Genomic DNA, 20,201 nt, shown 5'->3' on the forward strand with positions numbered 1-20,201 from the left:
TATAAAGATCTATGATTTTATTCACGACTTGGTTAAATCTTTTCAAAACACAAGAGTCATCTATTCATAATATTAAGAAATGAGGTGATTTAAACCTTAATACACTCTGCTAATATACTGTTCTCTTCAGTAGAAACATGTAGGAGTATGTTAGGGACAATCTCTCGATTATGAGCAAATTTACAACTTCAAGGCTGTCTTCTTAAATTACATGTCATCAATTACAATCCAAACATCATTTAAGAATGTGTAAGTTTAAAAGGAGAAAAAAACTGGCTGGGCGCGGTGGCTCATGCCTGTAATCCCAGCACTTTGGGAGGCCGAGGCGGGCGCATCACGAGGTCAGGAGATCGAGACCATCCTGGCTAACATGGCAAAACCCCGTTTCTACTAAAAATACAAATAATTAGCCGGGTGTGGTGGCGGCGCCTGTAGTCCCAGCTACTCGGGAGGCTGAGGCAGGAGAATGGCATGAACCTGGGAGGCGGAGCTTGCAGTGAGCTGAGATCGCACCACTGCACTCCAGCCTGGGGGACACAGCGAGATTCCATCTCAAAGGAAAAAAAAAAAAAAGGAGAACAAAACAAAACCCCCAACAACTCATTATTATTTAAGCCAGAGTTGCACAGAGTTACCCTTTCAATTGTCTGAATAAATTCTAGACATGGCAGAGTCTACTGAATAAATAAAAGCTATTGATAATCCCACTCCACTCTACAGAAAAGCAAAAAAGCACAAACATGAAATCAAGAGACCACACCGAAGTAACATCATGGAGAATAATAAACATTTTCAGGACAGAAAATGTTTAAGAAGAAGAGCAAAGAAGAACAAAGGTAGGTACATTGAATGAGCAAGGAATGAGCATGGAACTGTTGAAACGTGGGGTCTAAAAAGGCTGTGAGCTGCTTTCTAAGTAAAGCCTAGTTCAAAAATGTACGTCTTGTGACCAGATCAATTTCCATTCCTTCTAGAAAGATGGAAAAGATAAGCAAAATACGTAGAGCTACGAGGACAGAATGGTTAATGATTAGTACATGGAAAAGTTACTACTTCGAAGGATTTAGGTATTAAGTAGAGCAATTAAAGAATTTCTTCAATGACATCAATCTCAACCAGACAGACGTTCTCAACATTTCGCCCAGCAACTCTCGCAGACCATCCTCACAGCAGGCTTAAGGAGGGGTACTCTCCTGCTTCCTGCTTTCAAAAAGGGTGCGGCCTCCATTTAGTGATGTTTATAAAAATGGCAGCGGTTTCCTATTTGAATGTTAATTATTGTTGTGACACACAAGTTAATTTAACTTGCTTCGGTAATTTATTCATCCTTCTAATTAGATGTAGTTATTGGAAAATCTTCCAGAGTGTAACAACAGTTCCAAAGGTGAAATGGCAGGAGGAGGGAGCTTTCCCACAGGATCGCAGCTGTAAACCTGGGCTGGGTGTTCCATTGCCAGTCACTTGAATGAACAATGCCAGGGATCAGAGACGGTCCTTCTGGAATCAAGCAGGTGGCACCCGTCACCTTCAAGAATTGGACGATTCAAGAGGAAGGTAAAGTCCCAAAAGATGGTTGGAGCTACTCTGAAAAGAAGATGAAAGACTGAACTTGAATGAACTGAGGAACAATACCACACAACACCATTGTAAATCTCCTAGATCGGGAGTCATTTACATACAGTTGAGAAATGCTGTAGACAGAGTATAAGCCAAAAATACCACTGAAGTGGGAGAGGCTCCACTGGAGTTACTTGCTTTGTGGAAGTATTTTCGTGCTTGCCACATCATACCTGCTCAATCAATGTTTACTGAAATAAGCAAATGAATGAACGGACAAGTGCATGCATGGCTACAGAATACTAATAGGCAGATCCACTCCATCTCTCTCATTACAGCCTCCTCAGCAAGCAGACCTTTTTTTCTTAATTTGAAGATCCCAAAAGTGAGCGAGTTTCAATAAACAGAAATTTCTTTGTCTTTAATAAAACTGAGCTGCCACTGCTGCTTCTGTGAGGTCTAAGTGCCAGTCTGCAACCATGTTCTACTGCTAGCCAGAAGGGAAAGATTGAATCATATTTGTAACCACAAAAAAAAACCCATTAGACTCCAATCAATGCAGAGCTGGTGGCTGATGACTGCAGGATCCCTGTGAGGAGCACGGATTGATACTGCCAAATGGAGGCCGGGTGCGGTGGCTCACGCCTGTAATCCCAGCACTTTGGGAGGCCGAGACGGGCGGATCACGAGGTCAGGAGATCGAGACCATCCTGTCTAACATGGTGAAACCCCGTCTCTACTAAAAATACAAAAAACTAGCCAGGCGTAGTGGCGGGCGCCTGTAGTCCCAGCTACTCGGGAGGCTGAGGCAGGAGAATGGCGTGAACCCGGGAGGCGGAGCTTGCAGTGAGCTGAGATCGCGCCACCGCACTCCAGCCTGGGCGACTGAGCAAGACTCCGTCTCAAAAAAAAAAAAAAAAAAAAAAGATACTGCCAAATGGATACATTAACTGAAACGACTCAGGCCTTAGGGGAATGGCCAGAGGCCCCTGTAGGAAACAGTTCAAGTCAACCTTTTCCTGCTTCCATTGTAGGATGGAGGATTCAAGGGCTTAGACTATATAAACCAGTTGAAGGCCATGCAGGAACGTATGCAGAAACACTCAAACCTGTATTCCCAAGAGGAAGAGGAGGAGGAGAAGCAGCCAGCAGAACAAGTAGAAGAAACAGCTTCCAGTGAGGTCACTGCACCCAAAGAAGAGGAGAGGTCAAGTGAAGGAAAGCCACAAGGCACTAGGCTCCAGCCCTTCCACTCCAGAGTGAGATGAACCTTCGCAAAAGGCCTTTCAATTGCCCCCCAAGAAAGCGTCTTTCCTTCTGTTGTCGTCTTCACTGTAATGCACAAAATAACTTATTTTGGTGATGAAGGGTCTTGATCTCTTGACAAATACACTGAAAAAATGGGGGTTGTATGTATGTGTGTCCTACATATAAATCTGTCAGCAAATGTTGCCACCACTGAATTCTATATTCTCAGATTGCCCTCAATTTTGCCCCTCGGAAATCATGTGCTGAATAATCTCAGCAACCAAAAATCATTATCCAGGAATGTTTCTTATGAGACAGCTGATTTATTCTGATTCATCAGATCTCTTTTAGTAGCTTTAATATCCCTTTGGGAAATGCAATAGAAAGAAAAACATCTTTTAAAAGTGCTGGAGTGAGGCCACTTCTCCTAGAAGATGGTCAGATACGCATCTCTCAAAACACATCTTAACCTTGAGAATATGAGGGGTTATACTACCTTTCATTCCTAATAAATTTTGGTTTCCATGTTGGCATTGAGCTCCGTGCTTTCTGTGTGTGGAGAGTGGAGATCTGGACCCTCCCATCCACAGTCTCTTTCTAAGTGAAGGGAAATATTAGTTTTTGCTGTTCCTTGTTATTCCAAAAGCTTTGGTCTGGGGCCCATGTTCACACTGGCCCTCAGTCTGGTCAGATGCAATGTTCTTCAAAGGTGGGGACCTACTTGTTATCAGAGTAGCAGCCAAAAGAGGAAAAGGCGTGAATTAAGTACTCAGTTAAAAGGAAACATGAGGCCAGGCATGGTGGCTCATGCCAATAACCCCAGTATTTTGGGAGGTCAAGGCGGGAGGATCACTTGAGCCAAAGAGTTCAAGACCAGCCTGGGCAACATAGCAAGATCCCATCTCCAAAAAAAAAAAAATTAGCTGAGTGTGGTGGTGCATGCCTGTAGTCCTAGGTAGTCTGGAGGCTGAGGTGGGAGACCTCATCTCTACTAAAAATACAAAAAAAAAAATTAGCCGGGTATGGTGGTGGGCACCTGTAGTCCCAGCTACTCGAGAGGCTAAGGCAGCAGAATTGCTTGAACCTGGTAGGCAGAGCTTGCAGTGAGCCAAGATCATGCCACCACACTCCAGCCTGGGCCACAGAGCGAGACTCCATCTCAAAAAAAAAAAAACAAAAAAAAACACAAAAACTCAGGAGGGCAGAAGAGAATGGGTAATCACTATAACTAGTTTCCAGCAAGAGATGCCTCCCTTTATAAACACTCCCCAGAACTGACATAAACAGAGAATGAGACGTAACAAGCCATAAAGAGATGTGATGTGCTTTAAAAGCAACAAAATATCAGGCAAGGAATCTATTCTGCTATAATATGTACATCATATGGGTTCTATTTGTTTCCTAGAGATAAAGTGATCACTTAACTACGAAAATTACTATCATTCGTCTCTCCACATGCATTCCCATCCTTGAGAAGCGGTAGGAACCACGGGCCTCCGTGATGTCTAAACAAGTGCTCTCGTGAACAGAGGTTTCATTCCACTGAGAGAAATGGCTATGCAAAGCAGTGTCTCAAGAGAGCAAGGCAAATCAATGTCTCACCTAGAGTATATTTTAAAAATCTGTAATACAAATGATTGCACTGAGGGACAAAGGTTTTCCTGTACTCTCCCTCCATCCGACCTTCAAACAGATGCGCTAGTGTCAGCTCCAGTAGAAATAAGAGGTACCTGTGACATTATCCTCGGCTGTGATGTAAGGAATCTGTGTACTTACAAAATTAATGCCAAGTACTTCAGGCTGTCAGCTGACATCCTCTCCACTCCCCAGAGCTGAGACTATTCAGTAATGGCAGTACCTCTGACATCCTGTCTGACATCTACAGGACTCGAGAAATTCAAAGAAAATATTATAAATTCTATCATTTCATGATTCACACTTTGTGCAATTGAAGATCTCCTCTACACAAAAACACAGGACATGTCAGAATACCCCATAGGTATGTGATTTTTCTTAACTTGTATGGTTTTATTTATAAGAAAATTCAGTTACTGAATTATGAAACAGACACATGGGGTCTGCTTTGGGGATCTAGTCCTTAAGATGAGTTCAAGAGGATGAATGATGTCCATCTCTGAGATATATTAGTGCTTCTACAATCCGTGTGCCAAGCACCAGTGGCCTAACAGATCCTCCAGATACACAGACACAACTTAAAGCAGAGAAGCCAAGTAGAGAGATCTGAAAAATGAATTCTAACACCAGCATACTAGATTCCCAAATAAATTGTTTAATCACATTGTACCTTCATTTCCCCAATGATGAGGTAGAGATAATTACCTTTGCTTATTTCACAGGGGGGCATTTTTAATAATAAAAAGAATTATTTGAAATCTTCAAAGAAAGAGCACTATTTTAACCTACTTATATAAGAAACAGAAAGAGAAAATTGAGTTAACCATCTCAAATTCTGCCAAATTAATTTTTAAAAAGAGAGACTGAGTGAAAACTTATCGCTGTTGTTCTCATCACAACTGAAATCCAACACATTAAAGAGAGAGTGAAAGAGATCAACTTTTAAAACTTTTAAAACTCCATTCCTGGTAGCCACAAACACTCTTATCAATTCCCCACCAAAAAACCCTCCTCACCATCTCCTTTCCTTCCCCTTTCTCCTATTACCTCGGCCTTCACTCCACTTATTCTTCACATCTCTCAGCTTGTCTATCACCTCTTCCTCCCCGATAATTATAACCTCACTCCCACTGTCACACATAGAACTGATCAAGAGGGGACCTGAGAATTATTCTGACCAATCTCCCACACAGTAAAAAGGGAGAACTGAAGACTGAAGTGATACCGTAATAGGCTCAGGGACAGGTAGCCACTTACATGCAAAGCTGGGTTCTCACCTAGACACATGACTCCCAGTCCAGTGCTCTTTCCAGTACCCCACATGACAGTCTACCTGGGCCTGTTCACCAGCCTGAGTCAAGAAATACATTCATGAAACAGTTACATGCACTTTGTTGTTATCCCACCATATAAAGCGTGTTGAGTCACAATTAGAAAAATAAAACTGATGACAGCAATCAGAGGAGAATCCCGTATCTGGAAGATACCTTAAAACTTTCACCTTCATTACCCATAATCCATCTTATCTAGGAAGTGAGACTCAAGAGGTCATTCCCACAATGCCTTTCCTCCCCAGACACTCATTCCAGGGTTCAACATCTCTTCCATTGGTCAAGCCTAAATCCTTCCTAACGATGATACTGAAGCAAAATCACAACACCAGGTTTTCCAGATCTGGCTGAGAAGACACTAGTGAGCCCCTAAGTACAAATGAGTACATACTTAATACAGAGAAGACACAGTTAGCACATTGCTAAATTTCTCTACACCCTTATGTTTAGCAGATTAAATAATTGTAGCCCCTTTAACTTTATCTTCTAAATATATTTTTGGCTTTTATCTAAGGCCCCTTTAAATTGTCCCTGTTGCTTTTTGAAAGTTAGAGTCCAGAACCAAGGACAGGTAGCTAAAGTGTTTCATACAAGAGAAACTCCATCAACAAAAGGATTGCAAAGTCTGTACAAGCCCAGGGCAATCAATGAAATCTGCATGTAAACAAGGCAGTTTTCCAGACAATACTTTTCAATTAGACTAACTTACAAACTTGAGGAATAACTTGAGAAAACATCAACCGAGTCTTCAAAGCATTTTCAAGCACAAGCCCTAATACAGTTTACTGGATGCCATTTGATTAGGCAGCTCTAACCATGTAGCTAAATATAAGAAAGCTGGCATAAGAGATACAAAAACCCAACAATGTCCAAGCTAAATCCCTTAAACATTGTCAGAACGAGGCTAAGAAGAAGCAAGGTGAGAAATCGGGGAAAATGCAAATAGGAATTCCATTTCCTACAAGATGAAGAAAGATAATTAAATAAAAATCCTGACTAGCTAGGGAAGTATGTCCAGCAGCCAAAAAACAAAAAAAGTAATTATTTCATGTGTGCTCCTGGTATAAAGTCTTGAAAATAATAAGGCTGCTAAATTGTATACACCAGGGAAGTGAAGTAGTAGCTCAAAAGATTATGAAAATTGAGATTTCCAAACTGAATTTGAAAAGGAAACAGGTAAAAGGAGGTCAGGACATCACAGATGAGAAAGAAGCTTCTACTATGTGGCTGGCTGTTTTAAATTAATAACCTAGAACATTAGCAGGTTTAAAGTCCCATAAAAATGACACGGAGGGAGAAGTACATGCGGTAGAAACAGCAGTGTTTACACCTTCATCATAGAAAGGTATTACTAAAAGGATTTACAAGGTGCTAACGTGATACATATCAAAGTCAAAGCGCTTTAATAAATGATGAGAAAAGGCATTAGGCATGGAAGTAAAGCCAAAGGACTTAAAATAACTCCACCTTTCCACGTACTAGATTATATTAAACCAAGTAAGCCACTCTGAGATCCACAAAAGATCAGGTTTTATTTTTCCCTAAGAGGCAGTATTCCCAAGAGCACCAAACCAGTAAAGGCGGTTAGGCAGAAAAACCAAGAGTTAAAAGAACATAAAACACTAGTCCTTTCTGGGATATTGTTACACACGCTGACAGAATCTTAAAAAAAAAAAAAAATATATATATATATATATATATATCATGACCCAAAGAGGTCCCAGGCTTAAAATCCAAAAAGAAAGAAAAGCAAGTATATTGCCCTTTTTTCCTATTGGGAAAACCTTGTAACCACTGAAAGATTAGAACAGATAAATAGTAATGGGTCAGTATAATTAGTATCTTCCAATTATAGAAGCACCCAGATTGGCATCAAACTCACCAACTCTTGGCTGTCTTCAACAACGACCAGGCCTCCTCTGGGGAGACTACCCCTTGCCATCCTCAATCTGTACCTGAGATATGTGGCTTCTTGCTTCTAACAGTATCACAGATTATGGACTACATGTTTGTGTCCTCCCAAAATTCTTACGTTGCAGCCCTAACCCTCCGGATCTGTTTGGAGAAGGGGCTTTTCAGACAGTAATTAAGGTTAAATGAGGCCATAAGGGTGGGGACCTGATACAATAGGATTAGTGTCCTGAGAGGTAGAGACCAGAGAGCCCACTGACTTGCTCCCTTCCTCCCTGTGTGCTTGCATGAGGAAGGGCCATGTGAGGACTCAGCAAGGAGGCACCATCTGCAGGCCGGGAAGAAAGTCCTCACCAGAAACCCAGTGGGCCAGAACCTTGTCTTAGGTTTCTAGTCTCAAGAACTGTGAGAAAATAAATTTCTGTTTTTTAAGCCACCCAGTCTGCAGTGTTTTCTTATGGTAGCCTGGGGTCACTCAGACATACTACCATATTAATGCTTACTAGTGACTACCCAAACAACAGGGATAAAAGTTTCCATTTGTTTCTTACATTTCCTAATGCAATGCTCCGTAAGGCTGGATGTTTTAGAAATGCTTTTTGAACTTAAAAATAGTTTTAAAAAGTCACAGACTTCAATAACAGCCATCATTTTCTATAAGCACTAATGGTGTTACATGCCAAGAATTTTTAAAGGCAAATAAATTTTTCTTCTTATTTAAAAAGTTGCCTGGAGAATGCTCACCCTTCTTTTTCCTCACTACTGAAAACTGTCAATAGCAATTCAAGCAATATAATTCCTTTTTTTTTTTTTGGAGACAGAGTCTCGCTCTATCCCCCAGGCTGGAGTGCAATGGCGCAGTCTCGGCTCACTGCAACCTCCGCCTCCCGGGTTTAAGCGATGCTCCTGCCTCATCCTCCTGAGTAGCTGGGATTATGGGCGCCAATTTTTGTACTTTCAGTAGAGACAGGGTTTTGCCAGGTTGGTAATTCCTTTTTAAGAATTACAAACACCAAAGTATCTTGTATAATAATAATTTATGTGCACATGTGTGCTACAAATACCAAAAAGAACTTATGCAATTTTTACATACATAAGATACTGTAGTTCCTTGATTTTATGCCATTTCACCTAAATATTAACAAACATAGGACCGTGGACCTTGGGCTTAGAGAATATTAAATTGTAGAATCATAGAATCATAAAACCATAGAATCACAGACTAGAGGTTTGTCTTGGTCAAACCTCACTATTTTTTATTTTATTATTATTATTTTTTTTCCTGAGACAGAGTCTCACTCTGTCACCCAGGCTGGAGTGCAGTGGCGCAATCTCAGCTCACTGCAACCTCCGCCTCCCGGGTTCAAGCGATTCCCCTGCCTCAGCCTCCTGAGTAGCTAGGATTACAGGTGTGTGCCACCACGCCCAGCTTATTTTTATATATATATTTTTTTAGTAGAGACGGGGTTTCACCATGTTGGCCAGGATGGTCTCGATCTCTTGAACTCATGATCCACCCACCTTGGCCTCCCAAAGTGCTGGGATTACCGGCATGAGCCACTGTGCCCAGCCAAACCTCACTATTTTTTTTAAATGAGGAAAACCAGAGCTCAGTACTTTGCTCAAAATAACACAAATCATTCCCAGAATTCCCAGAATTGTGGGGGTTTCTTTTACTGTATTGTTAAGAAATAATTTTCTGTAAAGTAAAATAATGATTCTCAAAATTAATAAACATATATGAAAGATTTAACTCACTAATTAGGGAACCAGTAAGATGCTAAGTCTGATTTTGAAAAGAATTCAGAGAAGAAACAAATAGATAAGCTTCAGAAATGCCAGCAAGATGTAAAATTTGCAAAACTAGTCAATACGCATAGGACCATAATCTATTGCATTCTCCAAACACAACTGGCATTGTATGGACCAGAATCCGGTGCCTTACGGTCTATTTTTTATAGCATGCACAATTCTAGTACAGCTCAGAGACAGTGAGAGGCAGAGCTAATGTGATCGTTGAGCTAGACAGACAGAGTTTTTGTTTTGTGGTTTTTTTTGTTTTTTTTTTTATCATTTCAAAGTCTCTCACAACCTGTCCTCACAGTCTCTTGCCACGTACAAGTACTCTGAAACTAGAGAACAGCATGGCGGGTGAGTTTAAAAAACAGAATTTAAAATTCTTGTTTAATTGCTAACTTTCTGAAAGGCCTCAGAAGACGACCCAAGTTCATTTCATACCAGCCCCAAAACCAAGAGACAACGAAAACTCGGCCTGTGAGAGTCCAGCACCGTCCTTGTCGACAGTGCTTCTCCTCTCCAAACGACCCCTCTGAATACGTACCATAATGCCACCAGGGCAGGAGGTTCGCAACAGCGGCTCCTCAGCCGAGTAGTAGGAAAGGCCGTATGAAATTCCGGTCTTCTGCTTCCCAGTCTCACACTCTCTCCACATCACAGGCATGGTTACCTCACAGGAGAACGTTTCTAAAGCCTCTTAGAGTCATTATGCAAGAGGTCTCACGGAACTTCTCATTGTGACCGAAGAGATGAAATGTAAAATGAGGAAACACAGGAGAAGAAACGTCTGCTACACAAACATACAAAGTAGGTGTGACGTGCTAAATAGGTAGGTGATCGAGCTCAACTCCGACCCCAGTTCCACAGCTCCGGTCAAAATCTGCGTTGAAGAAAGGAGAAACAAGGTGGCTCAAGCCTGTCATCCCAGCACTTTGGGAGGCCGAGGCGGGCGGATCACGAGGTCAAGAGATCGAGACCATCCTGGCTAACATGGTGAAACCCCGTCTCTACCAAAAATACAAAAAATTAGCCAGGCCTGGTGGTGGGCACCTGTAGTCCCAGCTACTCAGGAGGTTGAGGCAGGAGAATGACATGAACTGGGGAGGTGGAGCTTGTAGTGAGCTGAGATCGCGCCACTGCACTCCCGCCTGGGCAACAGAGCGAGACTCCATCTCGAACAAAAAAAAGAAAGGAGAAACAAATAGAAACAAAGAGTGGAAAAGGTATCAAATGAGGACTCAAAAGCACTCTGAGAAAACTGTGAGGTTCATATGTACTGTGTTCAGGCAGAGAAACACAAGACATAGACATGAAGAGAACAGAAAGCAAGGAATAATTTTTAAAACTAATTTGGACCAATTTTTTTTTCTTTTAAAATGCTCGAGAGGATCACTGCAGAAAATACAATGGTAAAACAAGTAGCTGAGGGATTTTTCAGTAGCTCCACTGTGAAAAAACAAGCACATCTTAAAACTACAAGCTTTGAAACTTTTACATTTCTTAATTAAAATATTTCCAGATTCAGTTTATTTCTAAGCAAGACTGCAGCCCTCAAGAGACCAGTAAATTTTTATTCATCTTTTTTGAAACAAATGTGATTGACAAGTCATTGTTTGAATAGGAAACTATGAATTAAACAAACAAGCAAACAACCAGCCCCCACAGTAATGGAACCCATTCCTTGGAGATAATGACGACGCGAAGTACAAGAACCCCACTTTGAAGCACTCGTTTCACGTGAGCACTTGTTGATGGAAATATTACTAGCAAGTCCCCCTGAGAACAGCTCTCTTCATTGTGGTCTCAGGAGCCTTGGTGGTTCACATTCCTCACATGCACTGAGGGCGGTCTTGATAAAAAGTCTCTAGTAGACCTCTTGGTGTCAAGTTGTAAAGCTTGAACTTGTTTGGGGATTTTTAAGAATGTATAATAAATATTGATTTATTAGTTTACAATAAAAAAACGAATGGGTGAAAGGACCGGACACTGAGCCTCTGACCTTCATGTTTTCTCCCTGCATAGGAAGTCAAATTATAATCAGAATATTGTTGTGTCTGGCACCACAGCAAGAGCAACAAGTTGCATAAACCGTGAAGCACAACAGACTATTCATCCATCCAGCACGTCCTGGCCTAGAGCTAGACACACAGCAGCGAATGTGAGCAATCAGAATCCAGACTGGACTCTGAAAAGAGGATCTCCTTGCCACAGGATCTGTGCAGCATGGTCCTAGTTCTAGCTTTCTCTGGCCTAAATAACGCCTAATGGAGCCCTGCGAATATTCACTTTACTGACTTTAAAAAAAAAAAAAATTCATATAACATAAAATTTTCACTTTAACCATTCTAAGTGTACACTTCAATGGCATGAAATTCAAAACGTTGTGTAACCACTACCACTATTTCCAAAAGATTTTTGTCATCCCAAACAGAAGCTTTGTAATAAGTTTGCTTTTTAAAAGTGCTACAAGTTATTAACATTTGTGGTTGACATTTTTTTTTTTCAAATATCTATGTTAAGTGCTCGATGATAAGCCTGCCCATAATGTGTTTCTTTAAGAGGTCTGTGGCCAGGCGTGGTGGCTCACGCTTGTAATCCCAACACTTTGGGAGGCCGAGGTGGGTGGATGGCTTGAACTCAGGAGTTTGAGACCAGCCTGGGCAACATGGCGAGACCCCATCTCTACTAAAAACACAGAAAAGAGCCAGGCATGGTCGTGCACATTTGTGGTCCCAGCTACTCAGGAGGCTAGTGAGCAGGATCACTGAAGCCTGTGGGGCAGAAGCTGCAGTGAGCCAAGATCGCGCCACTGCACTCCAGCCTGGGTGACAGAGCGCGACCCTGTCTCAAAAAAAAAAAAAAAAGGTCTGTATGCTTCTTTAGCCACTGGGCTTATTTATGTTAAAAATATGAAGTGTTTCGCAAATTTGCATGTCACCTTTGTACAGGAGCCACACTAATCTTCTCTGACTCATTCTAATTTTTTAGTATATGTGCTGCTGAAGCACGAACTGGCCATGGGGTTTCGATTTCATAACCCCATGTTTTCCAGAAGGCAAACTTCTAAGTTCTTAAAGAGAAAGGCACCTCTCACTGCCATGTCCTCCCTCCCACCCCACAATGGTGTGGTTTCTTCTACAATGCACACTATATCACCCAATTCGTACAAATATCTAAAGAGACGCTATCATCAGCTTTTTAGAGATAAGGAAGCTGAGACTCACAGGAATGACATTTCTCAAAGCTACTCGGGGAGCAAGGGAATAACGCAAGCGTGGGTAACGGCTGTTCCATATAGGAGCGTGACTGACTGGATGAGCGTATATGTGTTTTTGCTATATAGCTAACATGAACTGGTTGTAAGACTGAATACTGTATTAAATTTGTTATTAAAATACATACTCCTCTAACAAGAAGGGACATGTAAGACAAAATAGGAAAGATGAAACGCTTTTAAAGACACAGGAGAGGCTAAAGAAGTGATTTTTAATGGATATACTCTGGGAGAAATTCTCAACTATCTCCCTCCAAATGGGTGACATTAGTCACTTAGGTGGCTGCCTTTTTTTCTGAAAGCTGCCAGACATCTCCATGGGCAAAATAAAGAAAGAGACACTCTACAGTTTATTGATGTACGTATCATGGTAGCACTCTGTGGTTTTAAGACAAATTGAAACTCCATCATATGCTGCTTTTAAAGCCCAAATAACTAAAATAAAAACTTCCAAGCACAGCAAAGGCAAAATACTGTCAGTTGTATGTGCTTAGGACACACATGCGTCTCTAAAAGCAGCGTGTAAATTTCTCTTTTCAAGCACATGTTTAAGGGAACTGGCACAGTAACAAACAAGGGGAAATACGGAGCCCAGTTTTAAAGTCAGGATTCTGTTTTTGTGGAGTCTATTTCAAGAAATCCAAATTATTAAATTCACCTCCTATCTGAGGAAGGATCTCAAAGGAAAGGTAATACAGGCTAGTCATTCCTAAATGCCAAAGTCCAAAAGACTAGTATTTAAGACCCAAGTCTACCACGTACTAAGTGTCAGACCTTGGCCATGTTACATAATCGCTCTCAATCTGTTTCCTCAAAATAATACCGCTTAACAAAAGATTAAGTAAAATAGTGCATATAAAGCACCACACACAGACTGTAGCGCATACTGAGAGTTTTATTTCAGCATTAGAAAGCATAGGAGGCCAGGCGCAGTGGCTCACACCTGTAATCCCAACACTCTGGGAGTCCAAGGAGGGCGGACCACAAGGTGAGGAGTTCAAGACCAGTCTGGCCAATATGGTGAAACCCCATCTCTATTAAGAATACAAAAATTAGCCAGGCGTGGTGGCAGGCACCTGTAGTCCCAGCTACGCGGGAGGCTGAGGCAGGAGAATCACTTGAACCCGGTAGGCGGAGGTTGCAGTGGGCTGAGATAATACCACTGTACTCCAGCCTGGTGACAGAGTGAGACTCTCTCTCAAAAAAAAAAAAAAAGAAAGAAAGGAAGCATAGGAAGTGGGGGAGTCGCTGAAGCACACTGATTTAAATTACTACTCAATTAGACTAAATTTTTTAAAAATCATGATTTTCTTTGTCCCCCCTCCCCAGCTCACACACAAAAAGCCAACACTACTAAATAAGAGAAGATAGTCGAGGTCAAGACTTTTAACTTGTTCTCCAGCTATTATTTTTCCCTCCCTATTTCTATTTTGGATTAAGGTATTTTAGGAGCCCCAAAATCAAAGTAGAACAGAAGAAGGAAAGCAAGAGAAAATGAGAAGCAGGAACTAGAAAAGCCAGTATCAGAAAAGCATACAGCACTTCCTCACTATACTAGCAAAGCTTACCACGCAATATTCAACAGGTAAATCCTGATGGCTGGTTGACACTGGGTTCAAGACACTAGTCCACACGCTCCACATACTGAATACCCGAAGGTAATTCAGAGAGAAACTGAGGGGGGAGACGGAGAAAACGAACCTCACGGTTCATTCTGTATGTCACTGTCTTACACGCAGGAGTTTCAATGCTTTGGGACCAACTCAAAACCAACTATCAGTTCTCCATGGAAGCAGCAAAATATAAAAACATCCTTGAAATCAGTACAGGGCCCTTCTGCTAGGGTCTGGTGACGTGGTTTTGAGATTCTTTGTCTTGGATCATTCCTCATTTGTTGGACCCACAAATAATGGTCCTGCCTAGAACCATCACCACAAGCTAGAGTGAAAAAATGCCAGAAGACTAGGCTAGTGGGTAAAAAACTCAACATGTTTCCTCATGATTAACCTTGGGTGGCCTTAACAAGTTATGTAAGGTTTTGTTTCTACAGAAAGACACTGCATTTTTAGAACATCTCAGTTAAATTAGTCACATAACTGAAAGACAAGAAAATTTTAAGCATATATTATAAATAAATGTGAATATTAGGGGTGTGTATCCAAACATATGAATAGCTCTGAAAAGAATAAGACAAAAAGCTCAAACATACTTGAAATCAGAGAGATGTCGTTTGGGAACTGACCTCTCGCCATGAGCAGGAGAAAACCAGAAAGGTCTTCATGAGTTCTGCTATCTCTTCAACCATTCATTCATGATGTGTTGCTGGAAAAAAATCACGAATGTCTTCAAGCCTCATTTTCCTTATCTGTATCTGCCCAAGATCTCACTGGGTTCTTGTAAGAATCAAATATGACAACACAGTCATTCCTGAAGTGCGACTGCAGACCAGTAGCATCAGAAAGCCGGGAACTCGTTCAAATGCAGCTGAGTCCCACCCAGCCGTAATAAATGAGTTATTCTGATGCACCCTGAAGTTTGAGAACCACTGCACAAAAACAGATACAGTCTGAAACATCTTAAAACACTGGAGTGTTGTTACTATGGAAAAAATTACAAATAATACATTGAAGATTTTAAGAACTTTCACTTACAATTGGATACAGAAGAGGCTATGTGTGGCTTTTGTTGTTGTTTTTGTTGTTGTTGTTGAAACAAGGTGTCACTCTGTCACCCAGGCTGGAGTGCAGTGGTATTAGTATAGCGCACTGTAGCCTTGAATTCCTGAGCTCAAACGATCCTCCTTCCTCAGCCTCCCAAGCAGGTGGAACCACAGGCATGTGCTATCATGTTCAGCTAATTTTTATTTTATTTATTTACTTTATTAATTTATAAGAAAAGAGGTTTAATTGAAGAAATTGGCAAAAAGAAAGGGGCTACAGAACTCATGCAACTTCGGAACCCAGCAGGGCAGCCATTAAATCTGACAGCTCCAGAATAACCTGGCTCATTTTTATCTTTCTTCTGTAATGATGACGTCTTGCTATGTTGCCCAGGCTGGTGTTGAACTCCTGGGCCGAAGCGATCTTCCTACCTCGGCCTCCCAAAGTGCTGGAATTACAGGCATGAGCCTAACCTATGTGTGGCTTTTTTTAAAGCTAAGATTTGCAGTTAATGTAAATGCTACAATAAAATAAAATCCAAAATTATGGTATCTATCAATGTTAAAATGCACTATTATTTCCTTGTAACTTTAAAAGGATTGAGGGAAAATAAACAAAATTAGTAATGATTGTAATGATTACATATTCTTTAAAAGAGTAAATATGAGACTAAATGTATTTCAATCCAATTATTAATAAACGAAGAGTAAACTTGAGATTAGCTCTCTCTAGGGAAAAAAGAGAGCAATAAGTCCTCCTGGGATCTTCCCATTTTCTTGGCAAGAGTAATGCATTCGTTGCTTTTAGAAAGGTAAAAGGTAAAATCAAAAAATAATAATAAATGTAGTTACAAAAGATGCATTTCAATTGATAAACGAGGTTTTTAATGTAATGATTATGGGAAATCTTGGAGGAGTTCTAATAAGTAGAGCCAAATTAAGAACAAAATATGCTAAGAAAACTGAGAAGTCACATTAAGATTGTTTTTCATTCTCTATTCTATTTAAACCCAATAAAACAGGTTAAGACAAACAAAAGTATTCCTCATGAGAAATATCCTTAGGTCCCATTTATCGTCATATCTCGTTTATTACATCCAGTTAAGAAAATACAGTACTACAGCCTCTGACACATTAGAGACAACCTGAGAGCCACACTGGTAGAAATATACATATCTGAAAACATTCTGGGGTGAAGTAAGGAAGAAGAGATTTGAAGAATAAATTAACATTTAAAACACAGTAATAGAAATAGAAATCGTTCAATGAAAAGACTTGTCCATAAAAAGCAAAATTACCAGCTCTCTGGAGATTTAAATTAGATTGTACTGACGAATACATTCTTCAGAACATGTTTATTTGTGTGATTTTTTAATGCACCCTTCAATAAAACTCTGGACTACGCAGGATACTAGACTGAGTACCTGTGACAAAAGAGGCAGCCCCAGCCGTGGCCTTGTGGTTTGGCCTGATGTACAGAGACAGCAAGCGCCACTCACTCAGCCACCACTGTCACACTGGCACCCCACGTTTCTCTCCAGGCTTCTTCCCCACAGTACAAATCCGATCCAAATTAGCTGCTAGTCATAATCAGCAGAAGGGACGGAGAGGCCTTAGGGTTACATTAGACACAGCCCTAGCGGTCTTCTCTTACTTCCTCAGAGACGGCCTCCACCAGCAGCACGTTTCCTGCAAATCTACAATCAGGTCTTCCAAGCTGCAATCGGCTACTACGGTACTTGCAGCTCTCCAGGTACTCACGCTTCTTTTCCTCCCTCTTTAATTCTAGGCCTTCTTTTCTTTCTTCCCTGACTTTGTGTCCCCTTTCAAACTTTCCCTTTTATTCAAACATACACTGAAATGGCAAAAGCAGCAAAACATCCTAAATCATGCTCACTTAAGCCACCGCTGGGGAACAAAATGGACACAAATTGATCATTATGTTCTCTCACGTGGGGGTGGCACACAATTAAGAGCGGTATGCTGTTTTTATGTACCTCTCTATAACTGCGGCTCTAAAGGTTCCTCATTCCATTATGAAACGTAAGAGGTACATGAGCAATGGCACTATATTGGGAAAGTTAAAACAAAAGATTTATTAACCTCTGGGTGGTTGTTTTAAAAACGTATCATGCGGGTCTACACACTTCCTCAAGGGAAAAGTAAACATTTTTTTGAGCATTTTATATGTTACAGTTTTTGTGGGTTTTTGTTTGTTTGTTTTTTGAGATGGAGTCTCGCCCAGTCACCCAGGCTGGAATGCAGTGGTGTGATCTCAGCTCATCACAACCTCCACCTCCCGGGTTCAAGTGATTCTCCTGCCTCAGCCTCCCGAGTAGCTGGGACTACGGGCACACGCCATCATGCCTGGCTAATTTTTGTATTTTTAGTAGAGACAAGAGTTTCATTATGTTGGCCAGGCTGGTCTCGAACTCCTGACCTCGTGATCCGCTCGCTTCGGCCTCCCCAAGTGCTGGGATTACAGGCGTGAGCCACAGCGCCCGGTCGCATGCCACAGTTTTTCACAGACGTTATCTCACAAGTAGACATGCCAAACATAGCCATGCACAGCTGTGCTATCCAAAAGGTCGTCACTAACCACATGTAGCTATTTAAATTTAAAACATAATTAAAATTAAATTTGAAATCCAATTCCTCAGTCACATTCAACGCATTTCAAGTCTCTGATACGTGAAAACGGCTACTGACTGCCACGCTGCACAACAAAGAGAGAACATTTCCACTGTCACTGAAATTCTATGGCACAACGATCTATGTCTTTCTCCTGCAGGAAGAGTTTCCACAGAAGTATCTGAAGAATTACACTGGGTCCCTCGGGTACAATGGAGATTAATTCTCTCACACTAACACCGTAACTACAGTCTTGTGCTCTCTTGTACCTGCAGGCAGGTTTTCACCACTGCCAGTTGCTACGCTACACGTGGCCTACTGAGAGCTCCAGTCTTTCACAAACTCTCACTACATCCTAACCTCTCTTGAATGTCTGGCAAAGGTTTGGATCAGAAAAGACATCACATTTTTGCACATGTGACATAATACTTATAGTTTCCTGGAAATTTATTGGCCCATATGAAGTGTGATCCCTGGGACAGTGACAAAACTAAGTTTATGCTACTGAGGTTTTGCTTGCCTGGGAAATATAAAAAACTTTTGTGACTGTGAAGTCACTAAATAACCTAACAGTTTTAATAATGAGGGCAAAAAATATTTTAATGGGTATAACGTCATGATGAAACCACAGAAAAAGCTATACCCGAAATAGAGTTCAATTTTGGTTAGATTTCCTTTACAGTCGCACAGGATTCATGTGGCACGGGGCCTCTGTGACAATCGGTAAATTCTCATAAATGCTTACGCACATCTGGACTCTATTCCAGTGACCTACAAGGTAAATACATCATTCTGTCAGTTTCAGAGGTACGTTCACATCCTCTTCTCCCAAACCAGAAATCGCCCAGGAATTCCTAGACCATATGACATGTTGCTGGAGGAAACTATATATACAGACACACAAATGCGCACACACACACATACACACACACACACATGCACTGAAATAATATTATAACCATTCACTTTTCTTCTAAATTTTATCTTCTGTGGTAAGTTTCCCTGTGTTGACGACGAATGCCTCTCACTAGACCGTGCAGGTCACTGTAACACAACATCACATACCTGGATTATTATAATGGGTGAAGGGCTCCTACATATACCTCAACAGGAGGTTAGGAAGCCCTATGAAAACTCAGATTTTTGCTTCATTTTTCACCAAAAGCGTTCAGAGCCTCTGTCGATACCAGCTTTACAGTGGTTGGCTGCCGTGATAACAGGCTACCTCTCCCCTGAAAGGATGAAGGGGTGTTTCTCAGAGTAATATCTTACCATACAGAGGATGATACTGTCTTTAAAGATAGTGAAAATCAATTTTACTGTCATTTCTTTATTAAAAAACACCTCCCTTTGCAGAAATATCACTGAGATGTCATGTTTAAATTTTTTTCTACTTCATATTATTTATAAGCCAATATTTTAAAGATCTTTGGCAGTTCTTTAGGCCGAGGCAGGGGTGATATCTGCTCAGAATACATCTGATATAGTCTCCTGGTTGTTTCTAAATATCCTGTTTTGACTGATCAATGCTTGTACAGTGCTTGTTATTAACTACTAGACAATAACTCCTGGGTACAGACACTGTTGCTTCTCTTTTCCCTTTGTGTAATTAAGATAGTAAGTGTCTAGCAAAAAGCAAGATTCCTAGGGGTAAATTCAATTACTGACCCATTTGTATTTCTAATTCTAATCCAAATTAAATAAATGAAATATCCACTGTAAAAGAGAAGCACAAAAGGCAAAATCTTCACAATCATTACCCAGGGAATCACTGCTTTGTATAAAATCATTAAAAATTATTTTGAAAAAATAATAAAAGCAAGTTGACTGAGACAATTATACAATTCTAAGAAATGTTTTTAGAAATGTTCTTCTAAGTATTGTTCTTTTTAAATTTTATTTTTGGCAATTCTCGACTGTGACTACAATACAACATTCTTTCCCCAAAGAAAAACAAATTTAAAACAATTTATTTAACACTTTTGGTCACCAACATTTAACAGAAATAGTTGCTTAGTAGCAGCTCAAGCAGCTTAAAAAATTTAAAAGGTAAAACTTTTACATAGGGCCTAGAAGCAAAGAAGACTCATTAGCAATAAGCATAAGTAGTGCCCAAATCTTGTTTTCTAAAACTGTTCTCCATTAAAAGAAAACAGGG

At 40.7% G+C, this 20,201-nt stretch overlaps 1 protein-coding gene and 1 non-coding gene across 6 annotated transcripts in view; both read right to left on the minus strand.

The window, feature by feature from the left end:
* SMYD3 (SET and MYND domain containing 3) overlaps positions 1-20,201 on the minus strand; it is a 752,225-nt gene that overhangs the window by 435,769 nt on the left and 296,255 nt on the right. The window lies entirely within an intron of this gene.
* Positions 12,383-12,487, minus strand: LOC119619817 (U6 spliceosomal RNA). Its single transcript, XR_005236271.1, has one exon. It is a non-coding gene; the product is annotated as a U6 spliceosomal RNA (small nuclear RNA).

This window comes from Chlorocebus sabaeus, chromosome 25 (genome assembly GCF_047675955.1).
Source record: "Chlorocebus sabaeus isolate Y175 chromosome 25, mChlSab1.0.hap1, whole genome shotgun sequence".
NCBI classification, from domain to species: Eukaryota; Metazoa; Chordata; class Mammalia; order Primates; family Cercopithecidae; genus Chlorocebus; species Chlorocebus sabaeus.